The sequence below is a fragment of the Harmonia axyridis genome, chromosome 1, assembly GCF_914767665.1.
Source record: "Harmonia axyridis chromosome 1, icHarAxyr1.1, whole genome shotgun sequence".
NCBI classification, from domain to species: Eukaryota; Metazoa; Arthropoda; class Insecta; order Coleoptera; family Coccinellidae; genus Harmonia; species Harmonia axyridis.
This window is the reverse complement of record NC_059501.1, coordinates 49,976,406-49,991,764: the sequence shown is the minus strand read 5'-3', so window position 1 is coordinate 49,991,764 and position 15,359 is coordinate 49,976,406. Positions and strand designations below refer to the sequence as shown.

The 15,359-nt window shown below is 33.8% G+C and overlaps 1 protein-coding gene across 7 annotated transcripts in view; it reads left to right on the top strand.

The window, feature by feature from the left end:
• Positions 1–15,359, top strand: part of LOC123673532 (zinc finger protein PLAG1-like) — a 57,262-nt gene that overhangs the window by 33,541 nt on the left and 8,362 nt on the right. The window contains exon 1 of one of the 7 annotated variants that reach the window (XM_045608131.1): positions 13,588–13,989. The exons of the other annotated variants lie outside the window; for them this stretch is intronic. The gene's annotated coding sequence lies outside the window, so the exon portion shown is untranslated. Of the gene's footprint in view, positions 1–13,587; positions 13,990–15,359 lie in introns of those variants that run through there. 7 annotated transcript variants of the gene reach the window in all.

Below are 15,359 nucleotides of genomic sequence, written 5' to 3'. Positions count from 1 at the left end.
AATTTCTGTTTTAAAGTTTATTTTTTTTTTTTTTTATGAGGTGTGAGTCTGTGAAATATAGAACATAAAGAATATTAGGGTAGGCTACGTATATAATATATATATATATATATATATATATATATATATATATATATATATATATATATATATATATATGATATATATATTTTTTTTTCCACCATTTATCGGGTTGGTACGTGAGACAACCGGGCTGATTCTTCAGCCAAGATTGTTCTCAGGAGCTGGTCAAGAACCTCCTGACTATCCGCGTAGTGCCCAAAATCACTTGCTTTTGGGCTTGACTAATCAAGTAAGTATCAAGTTGCAGCCTCTTTGTATTTTCCAGCATGTGGGCCTCCACCAAGCCGTTCACCGATATATATATATATATATATATATATATATATATATATATATATCCCGGTTTAAAACGTGCGACGACGTTGTCCGATGCCTAGAATTCATTGTTTGCGATCTTCCCATTGCCCTGCTTGTAAGTTTCGATCTCTCATTGCTTTTCGTATTCCCTCCATCCAGTTCTTTCTTGGTCTCCCTCTTCGTCTTCTCATGTTTGGTATCCCCTCCATTGCTATTTTTGACAGTCGTGATTGTCCCATTCGTTGAACATGTCCATACCAGATCAGCTGTTTTCTCTCTATATTATCCATGCTACGTAGGCTACGTAAGTATTGAAATATTGGTTGTACTGGTATCTTCCTTTTGGGTCTTTCCGGGTGGGTTAAATTGTATATTAATAATAATAATAATAATAATAATAATTTATTCACTGACTACATTACAACATATATACACAGTAAGAAAATACAAAACATGAGTGGAGAACATAAATGCTCACACAATAATAAAATCATGTATTATAACAAATAAAGGAGTGAATAAAGTGTTAATCACAGAAGCTTTAGCTACGAAAGCTATTGCTTGTACGTGATATAATCAACCTAGATTTAACTATCCTTTATTGACAAGTGAACGAACAAACTCAAAATACACAACAAAACGAGAAATATTTCTGCTTCCTGTAGTTCCACCTAGAACAGCCTTTGGCTGATCAGAGCAATCAATCCTGATCTTCCGATAGATACTATCCACTTCCTTGACATCTTTCTGAACAAACTTAAACTGTTGAGTTTCCTTATGTACGAGGGTAGCTGATTGAAAACTTTCGGAGCAAGGTAGTTACAGCAGCGCTGTCCTATATTCTTTTCACAACGGGGTATGTTTAAGGAGCTTGATCTATTTCTGGTGTTATAACAGTGGTCAACTGGATCGGAAGTAATTTTCGACTTTTTCATATTTATTAGCATACTGAGACAGAAGAGTTGTCTTATATCAAGCATCCCGGACTCCCTGTACAAACTATCGTTGGAGAACATGAGTGGTTTACCGTAAATAATTCTAAGTATCCATCTTTGCATTACATTTAAGTTCTCCAAATGATTATCATTCACGCCGCCCCAACCAATAATTCCATACGACAATTGTGGCCGCACTAATGCAAAGTACAGCAATTTCAGGTGTTTCAAGTCGAGGTAGTCTTTTAAATATTTAATTTTATATAAAATGCCTCTTAGCTTGTTGACGATACTTTTGATATGCATGTCCCATTTAAGGTGTCTATCGATCGTTATACCCAAATATTTGATGGAGTCCGCTTCCGGGATATGTAAGTTCGGTGTGACCATCAGGGGTCCAATATGTGGTAATCCACTCGAGTACGATGCGAATGGTAAATATCTCGTTTTCTCCAAATTTATCGTCAATTTATTGTACCTGAACCACATATCCAGATTACTGAAGTCCTTCTCGGCCTCAGCTTTCAGGGTGTTCCAAGAATCTGACTCACAAAACAACGCCACGTCGTCTGCAAAACAGAGAACTCTGCCTCTTACTCTGACACTCAACAAACTGTTTATATACAGTGTGAATAAAAGGGGTCCAAGAACCGTGCCCTGAGGCACCCCGTAATTTACATACATTGCTTCACTTAACTCTCCATTTACACTTACTTTTTGTTCCCGATCCATCAAATAACTTCTCATCATGTTGTAAATTTTACCTCTGAAACCGTATTTTTCCAATTTATTGAGTAGTTTTTCATGGGAGACTGTATCAAAGGCCTTAGAGAGATCGATAAATATACATAAGGATTGTTTTTTCTTATCTAGTGAGTTGTAAATACAGGATGTCAGGTGTCTGATTGCATCTTCGGTTGATTTTTCTTCTACAAAGCCATATTGAAATTGTGAGATAATTTTATGTTTCGTGCAAAATTTTATAATCCTCTTTTTCAATATTTTTTCCATAACTTTTGCTATATTGCTGATCAACGATATTGGCCTGTAGTTCTTCATTTCCAATCTACTACCTTTTTTGAATAGAGGTTTTATAATACCTGTTTTTAAACTTTTCGGGAAATATCCTTCATCAAAGCAACAGTTTATTAGGTGAGTCAGAGGTGCCTTTATCTCGTCAGATATATTCCTTAGAGTTTCCGCTCTTATGCCATCATATCCCGGTGCTGTTCCCTGCCGCAGTTTCACAATCGTCTCGTGGACCTCCTCGATGTTCGCAGGGGTGAGAAACAAGGAGCTTCTTACTGTTTTTTCATGTTCTCTATAGTTTTCCGGAACACTTATTTTTTCTGCATACGTCTGACCTAAGTTAGAGTAGTATGCATTAAAACTGTCACAGATCCGTTTCCCAGACTCTACCATTGTTCCATCTGCCGATACAATCTTTTCAATCTTTGTCTCAGGCTTCGAACGATTGCATATGTTATTTACACTGTCCCAGAGTGCCTTGGACTGGTTAACATTGTCCTTTATTAGCTTTCGTGCATAATTCTTCTTCGCAACTTTGATTAACTTTGCCAACTTACCTTTATAAACGTGGTATTCTGTCGTCAGAAGTGAATTATTCGGATCCTTTTGTAAATTTTTATACAGGTGCTGTTTTCTATTTATCGATGTGAGGAGCGCGGAAGTAATCCACTTCTTTTTAATATTTTTTTGTTTTTTTAACCTTATATTTTTAGTTGTTTTTTCGATATATGCACTTATTCTGTCAACAAATTCATCAGCCATTTCATCTATATTATGGACAGAATAAAATTTTTCCCACCTCTCCTCTCTCAAGTTTGTCTTTAGTGCTGCGTAATCTATATATTTTTTATTTCTAGAATCGGAATTGGGCTGTCTCGTTGATGTTGCATCCAAGTCCACAGTTAATGCAATAGGATAGTGATCGGTAATAATATGTTGAAAGACGTACGATTGAATTGGAATAGAAACATTTTCTTTCACATAGAAATGATCTATGCAAGTTTTACTTTCTGGTCGAGTGTAGTCATTTATGTGCGATTCATATCCGTATGTGTTCAAGATATTCTTGTATTCCTCAGAAAAATCTGAATTCGACATAAGATCTATATTTATATCTCCTGTTATAACATGCATATCGCTCCTTTCAACCGTTTGAATATATTGCTGTAAATCAATGTTGAATTTTTTTGGACATGTACTTGGGGGTCTATAGACGGCTGTTAAAATAGCTTTCTTAGATCCAAACTGTGTTGAAACTTCCAGAATGTTTATATTTCCTAGTTTCTTTATTTCGTGTGAAAAACTGATTTCATTCCTAATATAAACCAACACTCCATCGTTCTTATTGAGTGAACCCTCATTGTATAAAATGGTATACCCTTCAATCTGCAGCAAATTCAGGTCATAGACGAAATACGTTTCGGTGAGTACAATAATTTGAATATCGAGCGCAAGTTTATTCAGAAACAAAACAAATTCGTCCATATTTTTCATCGCACTTCTAATATTAAGATGTAAGATATTAAGTGGTGTTTGTATAGGTGGCAAAAAATGATCTATGTCAGGTATAATCTTAGCAATGATTGGTTCGTTCTTATATTCTCTAATGTATGGATCCATTTTGTAGCAGAAAACCCACAGAAAAAGCCAAACAACTTAATAGCCCAACGCAACAAAAATAAACAACAGGACAAAACACAACAAAATCAACTATTTCAAATCCTTTCTTTGTACGTTCAAGCGCAATCTGGTTACTCTTTCTGGCTTTACAATTTTTCTAGCAGTGTTTTCAGCCACTGGTGTGCTTTGCAATCGGTCGAGAACCGAGATCTCCTCGATATTTTCAGGAGGTTGAGCCTGAGTTCGTACTTCTTCCGGGTTATGTATTAGGGACTGAGTCGGGGTCGCCGGGTTGCTGTTAGTCCGGCGGACAGTGGGATGTTTTCGAGCTTCTTCTAAATCGTGGAGTGTATACTCTTTATTGTTGACTACAAGTTTATTTCCTCTAATATGACAAGTTTCTAATATATTAATTCTAATATATTAATGTTGTGCTGTTGACCAATGAACTTCTTGTTTAATCTAAGTACCCTATCACCTATTGGTTCAATCTTTGTCTTCTCGTAAAGATATTTGTTAGAAGGATTATGCAGTGGATTGTTCGGGTGTCTCATTTTGGTGATCTTTCGTAGACTAGTGCGTTCGGCCACCCCTGTTATTTCGAAGGTGCTCTTGTTGCACTGTCCCAGGATTTGGTGTCCATATTCAAGTAGAGGTCTGCAGATCATGCTATACAGGGTGAGTCTTTGACTTGTACATATATTTCAACCGAAGATTCCTGAGGTCAAAAGAAACACTTTTTTCCTTTATAGTTTTTTCCGATTCGGCCCGGTTACAAAGATACAGGCTGTTGAAAATCGATAAAAAAATGTGATTTTCAGCTATATCTCGTAAATGGTTCTATTGAAGGAAATGATTTTTGGAATATGGCTTTTCCTTGATGTGATACATCTTCTCCGAACACAAGATTCCCTACACATCTTTCAGTTTCTTCATTATGAACATTACATCACATAAAAATACCAGAAATTCGAAGAACCCAACTCTTAAAAGTAATTTGAACGTTCATTGAACAATATTTGGCTAATTTGAAAAATAAAAGTATTCTTCATATTTTCTCCTACAAAGCGCCGTTTTCGAGTAACTTGATCTTTAAAAAAAAAAATTATCTGTGAAATTCGAAAAATTGGGTACTTTGGCTAAATGCAACTCTGTTCTGTTGTGGAAAAAAAACCACAGAAATTAATATTTACTATGATGTCATGTCTCAGATTTTAGAATTGAAGTACTAGCCAACTTAGTTTGAAAATGAAGTTATTTGAATAAGCTCACCTCAACTCCTCGATTTGATTACAAATTACTGAGCTTTGACACAGCTCTTATAATAAGAAGATACTTCATTAAAATCAACATTCTATTTTGAAAAGTCCAGATTTCCCATAGCGCCCATGTTTAAAAAAGTTTTCACAAAATAGTCCCATTATAATGACAACAGTCAATATCCCACTAAAGACTGCTGCTATCGAACAATACTGTATTCTTCGAGGGTCATTCAAACTCACATCGAAACATACCACTAAGTACATACTAGACAAATTTTCACGTGATTGAGATTAAATACTTTTATTCTTTTACTATTCCATAAATTCATCCTAGAGCATATGATTGACATACTTCGAAGAGTGCCATAATTGTTTTAATATGAAAACAAATAGGTGAGTTGAAAGAATCGGGATATTCAACTGTGGATATTTATATTGAATACCTCTCATTTATTTTCAATGGCAAAATCAAGATGAATCAAGTAGTAGAGTTGACTATAATGTAGGTACATATTATAGAACAAATTTGATTACAAGTGGAGTCAAACATTTTCCATTGATTACAGAGCCATAAAACTTCATTTCCATATTTTCACACTGATGGCTCCAAAAATATTGAAGCAGATCATTATTCTTATTTTTATGAGATAGTTGGAACAAATCAAATGCTTCATTTCATAAAGGAATTACTTTCTATCAGAATGCACACTTATTTATTTTGTATCCACACAATTATTTTGGAAATTGTTTTTAAATTTCTCGAAAATATGTATGGAACTTCAATATTCTGTTGGGATTCTTCAAATCTTCGATGATTTTCATTTCATGCTAATCAAATATCATAATAACAACAGTGTAATCTCAATGTATATGAATATTTTAGGTTAGAACATAGATTATTCGAACTGCTGTGTTTAAATTTGCAACACTCGAAATTTAAGGTTCAAACTTGTAACCACAGACTACTAGCACAGATTACTAGTTAGTCTGTGTTATTGTGAATATTATTAATTTGAGAATGTGAGGTTAAATGGCATACGAAATGAAATAAACAACGATATATTATAAATGCGATATAATAAATGAATGGATATGAATTATGAGTATCAGAGCTAAGCTAATATGAGTGGTAGCGAGCTCAATTCGTTATGATTATCGAAAATGAAATAGAAAATCAAGAGAAAAATATTTGATCTTTATCGTCAATGAAATTGGGATAACTCATTTATTGTATTATAAATTCTACTTTGTTCAACAAATGGAATGTTAAAAGTGAGTTTATGATGGCTTTTCCAATCTAGTAGCTTATTTCCAAGGTTCAAATTGTATGTCTTATACTTGCGAAAACTTCAGTGTTCCGGTTATTAGGGGTGAATTAGCTCATTATGAAAATTTAAAATGGCTATATCTTTTTAACAGGGCCGAATCGGAAAAAATGGTAAATGAAAAAAGTGTTTCTTTTGACCTCAAGAATCTTCGGTTAAAATATATGTACAAGTCAAAGACTCACCCTGTATATTTTGCTGGCTGTTTCTACCCCAATACCATGATCTCTGTATGTCAATGATCTGAAGTGGTTAGCTCTGTTGATTGTTGTTAGCTTAGTTGATTTGACATGCATTTTGAAATTTAGTTTGTGGTCGATTGTCATTCCCAGATATCTGCAGTTTGTGCTTGGTTTTAAATTGATGTTGTCCAAGGATATACTAGGCGAGTTCTGGTTGCTTTTATGGTGGAAAAGCATAAATTTTGATTTTTTGGGGTTGAGTTTTATTCTCTACTTCCTTAACCATAGAGCCATCCCATTTTTCAGCTGTTCTAGTCTATTCATTGCCTCTTGTGTACTTTTACCATGTGCGATCAGTGTGGTGTCACTGGTGTCGTCTGCAAACTGTAAAATACAACTCATTAGGTCTTGTGACTCTTGTGGTAAGATGTCCGAACTATAAAGTTTGCACAGATATGGTGATAGAGGGGAGCCCTGAGGAAGTCCTTGTCTCGGTGTGAACTCTTTGTAAAGTGAGTTCTTGACTTTCACCTGGATTGTCCTGTCTGTGAGAAATGCATTAATCAACCCTAGGAGATATGTGGGACAGCCCTGATTATGTAGTTTGTAAATCAGTCCAGAGTGCCAAACACTGTCGAACGCTTTCTGTATGTCCACAAATATTGCTGCCGTACTATTTCCTTCTTTTCTTTTACATTGTACATTCTGGGTGAGTATGATCAGTGGGTGGATAGTCGATGTTTTCTGTTTGAAACCAAATTGGAAATTGGGAATCTTGTGGCTTAGTATTTTCATCATCCTAGATTTGATTATTTTCTTAAGGTTCTTTCCAATTACTGGGAGTAGGGTTATTGGTCTATAGTTTTTGAGCCTCCTGGTGTCTGCCTTCGATTTAGGAATTGTGATTAATAGTCCCCTTTTCCAAATTTTGTGAAAACAAGACTCCTGAATACAATAGTACAATAGTGAGAAATTAAATCAATTCAATATTATGAATTAACGCATTATTCCGAGAAACAGGTCCGCGTTTACGATGGATCGAAAATTCCAGATATTCAATATCTCATGAAATATTGATACGCAGTGTGCCATTATTTCAAATCAACTTGTTTCAAAAAGTATTCTTAGTAGATTCTGAGGAGAATTTTACTTCTCGAAAATTCGATGTACAGGGTGTTTCACAAGTTGTGGAAAAAAGAATATAATTATATATGCGCTATAGATGAGTCATTGATTGAAAATATGAGGCATTGGCCTATACTCATTCCCTCAAATTTTCATGAAGATCCATGCAGGCGTTCAAGAGTTATGCCGATTGAAAGTTTTTGATGAAATCATAAAACATCCAGTATCTCTTGAACTGATATAGTTAGGATATATTTCGAGCACTGATTCAGACACACCAAAATGTCCTGCAAGTGACCTGAAAGCTGTACAATCATTCGTGATACACCCTGTATAATATCGTATTGAAAAGAAATATTGCCTTAGATCTATAATTATGATCAGAAATATTCTAATATTGCATTATTTTACTATTTTCTAATTCTAAGTCTATTCCACTGTGCTAACGTCAACAAAATAAAAACATTTTTCAACCAAAATATACTACATACTTAAAATCTTTCATTTGTTATTCTTGTGTCAACTGTCTAGTAATATTATTTTATTTGTTTTTGACACTTCCGTAATCTGTCTTATTTCTTTCACTCGTCAACTGGACCATCGTAAAAGAATAAGTTTTCTTCCGATTTTTCTAACAAATATCCGTATAGAGCACTCAACTTATTTGTGTCTGTTTTTTTGTTTATAATATTTTCCTATTCATTTATCTCTATCATTTCCAGTATCAACCTTTTTTTGAATTTTTTTTTTCGTTTTCAAGACAATTGCATCTTCGAAATTTATTTTATGGTTTAACTTGAATGGATGGGTTGCTAGTGCGCATCTATCCGGATGTTTTTTTAATATATAATTTATGTAATGCCAATCTACTTTTCAACCATTCAGATGTATTTACTATATACAGGGTGTTTCATTGGTAAATGTACATAAGTTAACCTGAGGTAGAGCTACCCTAGACTAGTCCAAAAAACCTATATATGATAGTCTAATCTTCCCCATAGCCGAGATACAGGGTGGTTTATGAATTCACCTATATTTTCAATTCCTTATAACTTTTGAACCACACAGTATATTTGATTTATATTTGGAACGCACAATTCACTCCATTAAGTCCTTCGATTGATCTTTAAACTAATTGAAGAAATCAGGTCCGTATTAGAAAAATATGGTACTTTTCACATGCTGAGATTCAATACCCTGTATAGTGGAATATTCGAATTTGATGGAAATATTCGGAGAGGGCAGACATTTTACAATGGGGATCAGTAGATTTTAATGTCCCGCACGTCATTCAACTCATCGAAAATTTCGGCCAAAATTTAGTTCAAAAGTGGAATTTCACAAACTTCTCAGAAAAATCGTACATTGAGATCAAATTAGAAAATTTTCTTGTTTCGCTGGTTGAATATTTGTATTTCTCTGAGTCGCATTGATAATTTCGCTCGAATAGATCTTCGACTTGAAATTTATAATATAAGATAAGTAATATTACGTTGTCGTTATATAATTTTTTTGATAATAAGAGAAGATAGTTATTTCTCTGAGTCGCATTGATAATTTCGCTCGAATAGATCTTCGACTTGAAATTTATAATATAAGATAAGTAATATTACGTTGTTGTTATATAATTTTTTTGATAATAAGAGAAGATAGTTAGGCTAAATAGATTAGTTAGGTTTGTGGGCTGTAGTCCTTATACGGTGACTATCAAGTAGTTCACTGCCAAGGAATTTAGGGAAATAAAAGAACGGGATAAAAATACGTATTCGATTTATTTCAACCCACTAAAAGAGTTTGAAGAAGATGAGTATTTGTCTAGATTCTTAGGGTCGCTGGACGCTTGGGTCGTTGTGGCTCGATCGCAGGTAGTTTTTCGCCGGTCGGGAACAGATGTGAAATTCTTCAATCTTCTTGTCGTCGGTGCAAGTGTGGAACATCTGTGGAAGTCGTAGTTTCTTGTAGAATGGTCTGAACTCTGTTGAATTATTCTCCCTGAAATGCCGAGTTTTAAGGGCATTAAGGCTGTTTTCTATTCGCCATTCACAACGCCTTTCTACGGATCCCTAAGGGGTGTGGCTTTGATCATTCCAAGTTTTTACACCGAGTTCTTCTGTTTTTACAATTTTCGTTCTCGGACGGAATATTTTAGAGGGAATCGATAGATTCCCTACAGGTTGATTGTTCTGTTCATAAATATATATATATATATATATATATTTTTTTTTTAACCCCCTTTATAGGGTATGGCTTGAGGAGCGAGAATGCCGGGCCTAGTTGGCCAAGGCATTGTTACTCACTGGTCAAAAAAAAAATATATATATATATATATAATTCGTAAGAAAATTATTGATCGCAATATATCTAATAGATAAGAATGTTAGGATGTTTCGATCTAGGAAATTCAGTGATACACTTTTATATCATCCAAGCTTTCGGTAAGACTTCTTACCTTTCTCAAGGATCTGCAATATATATTAAATATAAACATTACAAAAAGCAAGTTCACAAAACTAACGTACATATATTGTGGTTTTATTCCTTCCTGTTGATCTTATTTCAAAATATTCAAAAAACAAAATAGTTCAACCCAACTACTCTCTCACAGTAATAAAGATTAAACAAGTAACTAATATTATTGATAACACTCATATATTCTGTCAGACATCAATACGTGTAAGGTAAACAAACCATGACACCATCCGTCAAAGAGAGATATAAATGACAACTGTTTGGTTCCACAGAATTATATTCACTTTCTTAATTTTGTTTATTATTTTCAGGTGTTGAAACTACGAATTGGTGGATGCGAAATTTTTAGATAATTCTATCAAGTAGGAGTAGATGTTATTAAGATTGTTAGTATCTTGTTTTGTATTCATAGTATTGTCAGTCACTGCTATTGATAACATCTCCAAGAATAATCTTTTATGGTAATGGGGTTCCTTAAAGAGTAGTTTTGTGTTAGAATAATCTATTACATGGTCATTGTTGTTCACATGTATAGCCAAGGCACAAGTTCTTAAATTTCTTTTTGCATCACTCTTATGAGATGTTATTCTTTCTTTGATCCATCTGGAAGTCTGTCCTATGTATGTTCTCTCACAACTGCCACTAGGTATACTATACACGACTCCAGATTCATATTCTTCTTTTTCTTTGTCTTTCAAGCGGCTGAATACTAACTTAAATAATGGATGTTTCATAGTTTTAACAATCTTGATATGTTTGTAGTCTTTGAAAATCAGGGAAATCTTATTAGAGAGTACTGGTATGTATGGTATAGTGGCGTAAACGATGTCAGCTCGGTCTATCATGGCATCGGTGTTTAATGACATGGTGACTTCGACTGGGGGTGAAGATGATGTATTGCAAAGTAACTTATTAAGTAATTTTATCGGGTATCCATTCTTTACAAATAGCTTTTTCAGTTTGAAAATACATTGACTATGAAAAGTTGGATGTGTCAACCTTAAGACTCTAGTTTTCATCTGTGTGACTAGATTTAGCTTCATATTTTGTGGATGGCAAGATCTATAATGCAAATATCTGCCAGAGCTACTAGGCTTGTTATACCAATCAGTCCTCAACACTTCTCCCATTCTTATCACCCTGATGTCTAAAAAAGGTATGGAGTTGTCAACCTCTTCTTCTGCCGTGAATTGTAGGTGGGTGTTATAACTGTTGAAATGTTCCAGAACTGTAGCAAGTGATCCCTCTGATCCCTTTTGTTATGCCCTTTTTAAAAAAGTATGTCGACGATCTGATATGTATGATTCCAGAGGGATCACTTGCTACAGTTCTGGAACATTTCAACAGTTATAACACCCACCTACAATTCACGGCAGAAGAAGAGGTTGACAACTTGAGCGTATTCGGAGAAGTATTTTCTTTATTTCTTTTTTATCATGAACATTTATGGCGTCATGATTAACACCGAGTTTAGCGGCTGATATTCTTTGACAGGGTATCCTGAATTTGTCTTCACCTCTTGTATTAAAATTGTGTTTTCTGCTGTTTTTTTCTATAGCTTCTTTGGTGTCGTGCACATATAGAATGCATGCAAGTATGTACAAATGTCAAATTGTTTTCGTGCTCGAAATGGGTTCTACAACTTTCATTGGGGCCTTACTGAGGTCGCATGCAATCATTTTGCATTTTCTCTTTTTATCGAATGAATTGGCTATTTTCAGTAGTAAAGAAGTTATCGCAGAATTAGTTGACCTGTCACTTTGGAAGCCATGTTGCTCATTGCAAATAAAATCATATTTCGGAAGATAGTCAGATAATCTATCTTTAATGGCTATTTAGAAAGACTTGGAAGAACAGAAATAGGTCTGTAATTTGAAGGTTTTGTCACCACCTTTGAAGATAGGAGTTATTTTTGCTCTATTCATCTGTTCAAGAAAATATCTTTCATTACAGCATTTTGTTAAAATGATCTCAAGTGGTTCTGCAATGCTTGGTAATACTTGCTTCAGCACGAACGAAGACATACCATATATATCCTTACATTTTTTCTGTATTATACGTTTTGAAATTTTGGGTACATCTTCTGTAGTGATTTCCTTCAAAAATAAAGAATTTTCCAGCGATTTTATTATTCTTTTATGAAAATTTGAGGGTCTTACATTATTTGGTGTGCTCCCACTCAAATCTCCAATATACACTGTGTCCGTAAAGTATGGAATAAAATCATTTTTAGCTGAACAGACCATTTTAAGAAATACTCCTGAAACACGTCGATTTTTGATTTTAAAATAATAATCTAATATATATATAATTGATTGCTCAGAGGAAAGAAAAGATAGAGGTGCCCTTAGAAGTAAATAGCGTTGTATTGTAATCAATTGCAACAGCATGATGATAAAGTGAGATAGGACAACAACAAACCTGCAAAATTGACAACTAGAGGGGCGGTAAACATTTCAGTGGCGTAGTCATGAAATGTTTGGAACAAACATATGCATATTTCGGCAAATTGTTCATTTGCAATATTAATACGTGGCACAATATTTTGCTAAATTCTCTATTTGAAGGAAACCTACAAATGTTAGCATTGAATTAAGTTTTCGATATCTCACAAATACTACGCCATAGACGAGATATATTCTACGCCTATGGACTCAAAACGTGAACTAACCTATGATAGGTTAGGTTTTCATTTCCGATGTTTTACACACTATACATGTTTTTCGAGTATTGACCATGATTAAAATTAACAATATGTTACTTAAAATTCACAAACTTGTATGAAATAACGCCGATTACAAACGTGAAATTAAAATGAACAGTTAACCCTTAACGCACCTCTAGTTGACACGTGCAATAACAACAATAGAACCGTGTTGCCAAATCCTCAGAATATTCGCAAAACATCTATGCCACAGAACGGAGAAAAGATTACTTCTTCCTCAGAATGGCAACGCAGTACATTATAAGTGTTTGTAAACAAAAATGTTATAGCGATGTCAACAAATGCTATAAGGCACCTCTATCTTTTCTTTCCTCTGAAATTGATTGATTGAATCTACAGTAAAAGTAATGACGTCACCGTCATTTTTTTTCGAATGGAACACCCCCATTTTGTTTCAATTTTCTGATTACTCTAGCTGAGCTGATTCCAAAAATGTATCCCATGTTGATTTCAATTGGTAGAGAATGGACAAAAATACAATAGTTTTGTGTGTTCTCATAAAGTAACGCGTAACATTCTTCATTAGTTAAATTAATAATATTATCAAAAATTGTCTAGCGGCAATTAGTTTGAATGTAACACCCTGCAGTTCGAGATCCTGGGAGATTTTATGAAAGAAACTTCGACACATTTTCCTTCGTACACTTCTTATTTATTTTTCCCACGTATAAATAACCCAGCTTTTTGTTCAACTCATCCTTTTGTGTTTACATTTGTTCCCAGAATTTTTAGGTTAGTTTTGGAAGATTTTGTGATCTAACGAGAATCTGCAGTTGTCAAACCTGAGTCAATGTAATCTGAAGCAGTGTCCTGCGACCTTAATCGATTTCCATCCAAACTTGGTTTCAACTCAGTTTCCGATCCGTTAGGTGTCGCTGTTGCTCTAACACAGAAGTTACTATCTTGGCGAGCAGTTTCCTCTACTTTTGAATTATGGTAAACTTCAATTCGATATAATTTTTTTACGTAGTAGTTACATAAATTTCTTGTTTCCATTAATCATTTTGAAAAAATAGTCATTTCTTCATATCGCAAAAACAATTATTTTCCTACCATAATGTAAATATCACGTAAATGTAACAACTTCAATTCGCTATAATTTTTTTTACGTAGTAGTCACATAAACTTCTTGTAACAATTGATCGTTTTGAAAAAATGGTTAATTCTTCATACATTTTTCCACATAAAATCGACATAACATAAATAGTATTTTCCTACCATTATGTAAATATTACGTAAATGGTAGAACGTATATACACATTTTCTTCATGAAATATTCACGTAAATGTTTGGTGAAATATTGAACATTTAAGATTTAAGAAAAGAGTTCATTCTTGACATAGTTTTTACATAAAATAGACATAAATTAATTTTCATAAAATGTGTTATTTTATTATTACATAAATATTTAAATGTGACAAGATTCTTTACTGGGTGTTTACGATGTTTAGTAAGCTGGTGGTCCGTATATTTCAAATACGCTCTATTAGTGATGACGTCACACACCGCCATTTTAGTTCTCCTGTCAGTGTTCGGAATCCAAACAAACAAATTGTCATTCAAATTAGTACGTTGTCGTTGAAGAAATTGGCTTATTTTGGTAAATAAGATTATTTAAGGAACGATTTTACGATTAATCGATAGACAGAAGGAACGAGATTAATGCCAGTAAGTTCGAACTTGAAGTTCAACTAATAAACACGGCTTTTTACAATATCTGGTAATGATACAGGATTCAAACTTACTGGTATTAACCTCGTTCCTTCTGTTTATCAATTAATACTGAAATCATTCCTCAAATACTCTTATTTATGAAAATAAGCCAATTCCTTCAACGACACCGTACTAATTTGAATGACAATTTATTTGTTTGGATTCCGAACACTGACAGGAGAACCAAAAATAGCGGTGTGTGACGTCATAATTAATAGAGCGTATTTGACATATACGGACCACCATCTTACTAACCATAGTAAACACCCAGTAAAGAATCTTGTCACATTTACGTAATATTTATGTAAAAATAAAAGAACACATTTTTTGTAAATTAATTTATGTCTATTTTAGGTAAAAACTAATCTAACCTAAAAATTCTGGGAACAAATGTAAACACAAAAGGATCAGTTGAACAAAAAGCTGGGTTATACGTGGGAAAAATAAATAAGAAGTGTACAAAGGAAGATGTGTCGAAGTTTCTTTCATAAAATCTCCCAGGAAAAGAAAACATAATGAAAGAAATCTCGAACTACAGGGTGTTACATTCAAACTAATTGCCGCTAGACAATTTTTGATAATATTGTTAATTT